Genomic DNA, 6408 nt, shown 5'->3' with positions numbered 1-6408 from the left:
CATCTCAGTCAAGTTGCCAGAACCGGGATGTTGCCGTGGCACCATTTCCATTTCACCACCGTGGTACCCTTTTCCTTCCGCCATGGCGACAAATGCCTCGTATCATCTTCATGTCAACATTTCATAAAAATTGCATAAAACTTGTTTATGTCATCCACGTCATGATAACAACATTTAAAACATAAATTTGTTGTTTGCTTTAAAAATTGCTAAATGACATGTGGGGATTTTCCGGAATTGTTGTTTGTTGTTTCCAGCCCCATTTAAATTGCTTAGGTAGTGTAGTTTAATTGGGCTTCCCCTCTTTCCATGTTAACCAACATTTAATATTGTTGAGTAGATTAAACGGGAGAGAGCTAAATAATTGAATGTGGTGTTTTGTCAATATGCTTCTCGTTGCATATTGAGCTCAACTTAACTTGTAGTTTTGTTTGTGCACTTTGCCATGCCATGCATATTTAAATCGGACATGCATCATCCTTGGTTGTGCATTGTGCCATGTTTATGCTTGTGTGTTTACCATGTTGCTTTCTTCTTTCTGGTTTGCTTCTATCGTTAGTTTCGGTTTCGTTCTGGAGTTGTGAGGATTCGTTCGAATACGTACATTTGTCTTCTTCATGGACTCGTTCTTCTTCCTTATGGGATCTCAGGCAAGATGATCATTACCCCCGATATCACTTCTATCTTTGCTTGCTAGTTGTTCGTTCTATCGCTATGTCGTGCTACCTACCTCTTGTTTATCAAGCCTCCCATATTGCCATGTCAAGCCTCTAACCCACCTTCCTAGCAAACTGTTGTTTGGCTATGTTACCGCTTTTGCTCTGCCCCTCTTATAGCATTGCTAGTTGCAGGTGCCTTGCAGGTTGTTCCATGTTGGAACATGGATATGTTGAGATATCATAATATCTCTTATTTAATTAATGCATCTATATACTTGGCAAAGGTTGGAAGGCTTGGCCTTTTGCTTGGTGTTTTGTTCCACTCTTGCCGCCTTAGTTTCCGTCATGCCGGTGTTATGTTCCTTGATTTTGCGTTCCTTACGCGGTTGGGGTTACGGGACCCGCTTGATAGTTCGCATTGAATAAAACTCTTCCAGCAAGGCCCAACCTTGGTTTTACCATTTGCATAATAACAACTAAAATTTGCCTTGGGAGTAATTAACCCAAGGATTATCTTAATTCAACCCCCCGGGCCAGTGCTCCTGTGAGTGTTGGTTCGAACCGGGCAGCCTACAGGGCCACCTCGGGTAAACTTGAGGGTTGGTTTTACTCCTAGCTTGTCCCATCCGATGTGCCCTGAGAACGAGATACGTGCGACTCCTACCGGGATTTGTCGGCACATCGGGCGGTCTTGCTGGTCTTGTTTTACCATTGTCGACATGTCTTGTAACCAGGATTCCGAGACTGATCGGGTTATTCTGGGAGAAGGAATATCCTTCGTTGATCGTGAGAGCTTGTGATGGGCTAAGTTGGGACACCCCTGCAGGGTATAAACTTTCAAGAGCCGTGCCCGCGACTATGTGGCAGATGGGAATTTGTTAATATCCGGTTGTAGAGAACTTGACACTTGACTTAATTAAAATGCATCAACCGCGTGTGTAACCATGATGGTCTCTTTTTGGCGGAGTCCGGGAAGTGAACATGGTTGGGTTATGTATGAACGTAAGTAGTTCAGGATCACTTCTTGATCACTCTAGCTTACGACCATTTCGTAGTTTCTCTTCTTACTCTTGTACTCATATGTTAGCGACCATATTTGCTCAGTGCTTGCTGCAGCTCCACCTCATAACCACATCCTACCCATAAGCTTAAATAGTCTTGATCTCGCGGGTTTTGAGATTGTTGAGTCCTCATGACTCACAGATACTACCAAAACAGTTGCAGGTGTCGATGATACCAATGGAGGTGATGCCACCAAACTCAAGTGGAAGTTTGACGAAGACCTTTGGCGTTACTATGTTTCGTTTCCAGATGATCAGTAGTGGTGCCCAGTTGGGACGATCGGGATTTAGCACTTGGGGTTGTCTTCTTTTATTTTGGATTCGTCCATAGTCGGACTTTGTGTGTACTCTGAATGATGTATGAATTATTTGATCATTGTGTGCCGTGGCGATTGTAAGCCAACTATTTATTTATCCTTGTGTCTTGTACATGGGATTGTGTGAAGATGACACTTCTTGCGACAAAACCAAAATGTGGTTATGCCTCGAAGTCGTGCCTCGACACGTGGGTGACATAGACGCATCTTGGGAATTACAACTTGGTAATCAGAGCCATCCCCGACTTAGGAGCCCCCTGCTTGATCGAATCGCTGATGTTGTTGAGTCTAGAACAAAACTGTTTTGAGTCTTAGGATTATATATATCGGAGAGTAGGATTCTTTTCTCCTCAGCCCCTTCGTCGCTCTGGTGAGGTCTCCCGGCGTAGATATTTTGACTTTCCTCTCCTCATTTTCACAAAAAAATTAGGATCACGCGGGTATCTTGGGATCATTCTGATATTCTTGTGACGAGAACATTGTTCTTGGTGCCTCCTGACATTTTGGGGTTGTGGCAGTGTCCCAGGGAGTTGAGCTCCGAGGTGTTGTCGTCACAATTTTATCGTTGCAGTCTTGGAATACCTGAGTTCGCCAACATCGAAAATCTCTTTTATGCAGTCAGTGGTGAGATAACCTCGACACCACCCAGTACTGGGGAGGGAGTTCGGGAGTATTGCCACATCTCGTATAACAGATGCTTTTCGAAGGTTGAGGTACACGATTTCTGGAGTTTTCTTGGTTACGTGTTGATGGATGGATACAGTTGGAGCGTAGGGCTTGTTAGTTGTGTGATATATATTGTGCCTCCATGTATCCCCAACACCAGATTGCATAACCAGAAAGTTTCGGGAGTTTTTAGGTGGGAATTCAAGTATCTCGTAGGATATCTTCCCAACAGACACATGATGCGATATGGGGTCTATCATATGTTTGTTCCGGCTTATTCTACAAGCCAAATCCTTTGTTTTGTTTTGATTGTGGTATTCGAGTTGCTTCAATGTCAAGTGTTGATTCCATACCTTTCCTAAGCGGTATTCTCATATTTCTGTGGGAGTGCTAATCCTTCTTGATCATCGAGATTTTCATGTAAATTCTTTTCAACCGGCGTGCTTCTCTTCAAGTTAACCTGATCCTTTCAATATGTGCAAGACCAATTATTGGTTTTCTCAATGGTGTTTGTTTCATTCATCCCAAGTTGCCTTTGTTTTCCTGCCGTCCCACCCTTTTCTTCAAGGACTCATATATCTTAATCTAGTTTCCATTTTATTCATGTGAAGTCTCTTCATTCTTTTCCTCCATGTTCTTACCTAGTGATTCTCATGAAGATGCTAAGGAAGCTACGAGTTCATCATTCTTCGTTCTCTTTCTTCTCCGGTGGTCTAAACTCAAGCTTCGTTGTTGATCATATCTCTTCCTTTTGGTTTACATTCTTTCCATGTTGGAATTTCTTATCCAAGGCTCTCTTATTAATTCACCTCTTCCATTCATATCCGGAGTGTTGGAGATATCTTAGAAGATTCCCATTTCCATTCTTAATCAGTTCAAGCTATTTTGAGGTTGTTATCTCATTCAAGCCATTTAATTCAACCGATGCAATATCTTTCAAGCAGTCTTTCCCAATGGTTTTTCTTTTGAGTGGGCCCTAACCCTCATGTCTTTTCCCAGGATCTTATCTGACTCTTCTATTTTTTTGGAGTTCTCAAATTCTTTTCAAAGTGTGACGTAAGAATGGATTCCATCAGTCACATGCCTTCTCCAAAATCGTTTTCAATTCTTTTCATCGTTGGTTCAACATTTCTATTCTTCATTTTATAGTGCCTCAACAATTCGTGGTGGTCTATCTCATCGTCTTTCTCAGATTTCGAAGACCGAAGAACAGTTCCTCTTGAATCCTTACTCGTTCTTCCAAAGATTCATGGTTCTAGCTTGATGATATCCTCTTAATTTATTTTGTTTGTCAAAAATTCTTTCCATACCCATCTGGAGCATTACAGAAGTATTTTCATTTGGATTCTATGGAAACCATCCTTTTTAGAAGAATAATTCATTTTCAGTTTTGCTCCCGCCCTCTAATTCTTACCGGTGGATCGTTCAGGTATTTTCTAGTAAGATCATGTTCTCTTCATTGTCTTATATCTAAGTTTCCTTAAGTGCCTTTGTTCTTTTCTAATTCTTTCCGGTGATTCGTTCTTTTTTCTGCATTCGTTCAATTCTTACAGTGATTCATTTAAGATTTCCACTTTCGTTCTTATCATATCAATTCATTCGTTTATCCAATCCTACCGATGGTCCATTGAGTTTGCGCTATATCTCTCTTAATCTTTTCAACGCGAATAAGTAGTATGCCAAATCCAATGCTTCTCATCAATTTAAATTGGTGAAGGACACGTGTAACATAATTCTTATTCTTATTTTCACCCAAGTTATTAATCCCTTCCTTTGGAGTTTGTTCAGGAGGAATAAATTCTGGGTTTCAAGTTGTTCGTCTTGTCTCCCAGTGTTCTAAGCTCTCACAATTTTCTCATCGCGAAGCTTCATCTAATCATTACAAGGCTTCAATCTTGTTCTTTTCATCCTTCACTTCTCATCCTTTTGGTTACCGGAGTTCTTCATGGTGGTTCATCCTGATTTAATTCATCCTCAAAGTGTTCTTCAAGATTCTTGTGGAGGAGCTCAAGTATTCTTCCCTTTGCACTTCGAAGTGCAAATATTTGCTCCCTTATCTTTTGAGGTGGTGTTATGTCATTCTTGACAATTTCCTTTCGTGTTTCATGATTCACAAGTTGTTAAGAATGAGATATTTAAACCCATCATTTTCTCTTCGTTCAGGAAATCCTTTGCAACCCATCAATCTCTTCATTGGAGTTATCTTGGGTTATATTTCACCTAAAGTTTTCCCTAAGGATTGTTTCTATTTATGGTGCTTATAAATGACCCAAGTTCTTCATTTATCCTCCTGGTGAAATAAGTTTCTCATCTCCTTGTTGATATCAATCCAATCTATTGTTTCCATTAGTGGAAGAACTTCACCTCATAATTTTGAGACGTTTTCCATAAGCCCACAACAACCTTATTCTTTTGTTGTTTAGTTTTCAACAACTCCATGCAATCCTTATTTCTAATGATGCTTTCAAATTCACTGGTGGTAGAAGTTATCATTTCTTCTACTTTCTTTCTTCCTAACGATCTAGCTTCTATTCTTTCGTTCCGGAGGCATTGTGATGTTGCACTCTTCGACCCATCATCCCATTTTTGTGAAATATCATGTTCTTTCCTTTGCTTATCCATTCAACCTGAGTGTGGTGTCCTCCATTCAAGTTCTCTCATCTTATCAAGTTTTGCCTCCCTTCTCAACTGGAGTGTTGTCTGAATTCTTTCTTACCCCTTGTGCCATCTTTTAATTGTTTTGGAGGCAGTGTGTTGTTGATTTCGTCAAGTATCATCCAATCTTCCCAAGTTCATGATTCTAATTCCTTCCATTTTCAGTCGGAGTGTTGTCCGAGTTATTTCATTCTTATTCCTTCTCTATCTTGTTTTAACCGGAGTGGTTTGAATGTCTATCTTGTCACTTAAGCTCTTCTTTTTCGCCGTATTCCTTGTTCCTTATCCAACGGAGTGTTTTCATTTCGTTCATCTCCACTGTATTCTTTCTTTCAATTTGTTCAACCTCTCAAAGTTCGTTGGTTTCACACGTTTGTCGAAGAAGCAACTTTGTTTTACCTCTTCCTTTCCGCTTCTATCTGGTGCCATCCCTAGGATCTCGGGTCGAGATCCTTTGTTAGTGTGGGAGAATTGTGATGCCCCAAGACCGACGCTCCAGAAGACTTCCATACATTTCGTGATCACCGTGTGTTTCATTTTGCTTGCTCTTTTTATTTTTATTTTGCATTGCATCATGTCATCATGCCATCATGTCATTTCATTTTTTTAAACTCAACTAAATAAATTGCATAGATCTTTTGTTCTATTTAAATCGAGGGAATTCACATGATGATTTCTCTTTATAACATATCCTCCTAATAATTATGGAGCTATTATAAATATTCCATTTGTTTGGAATTAACTGGAACACACTTGCAGAATAATTCCCATGCCTATTCTACTTCAAGTTTCACCTCCAAACCTTGGAAACAATTCTTTATCTCTTTTATCGAGCCTCCTCTAAAAATTCTCAACATTTTTGGACCTTCCTTTTACCTACTCCTTGTTTAAACCATTTGAATTAAATTCAAATGAATTTGAATTTAAATCTTGCAATCTTGGCCATTCTTTTTTTCTTGGAATAAACACATTTTTGTGAGTCCGGGAAAATGATCCGCATGCGCAAATTCTTTCCCTAACCCTCTCTTTCTTTTTCTTCTCTGTAGTTGT

Source organism: Triticum aestivum, chromosome 5A (genome assembly GCF_018294505.1).
Source record: "Triticum aestivum cultivar Chinese Spring chromosome 5A, IWGSC CS RefSeq v2.1, whole genome shotgun sequence".
Taxonomy (NCBI): Eukaryota; Viridiplantae; Streptophyta; class Magnoliopsida; order Poales; family Poaceae; genus Triticum; species Triticum aestivum.
The sequence above is the reverse complement of the archived record's forward strand: the minus strand, read 5'-3'. Positions refer to the sequence as shown.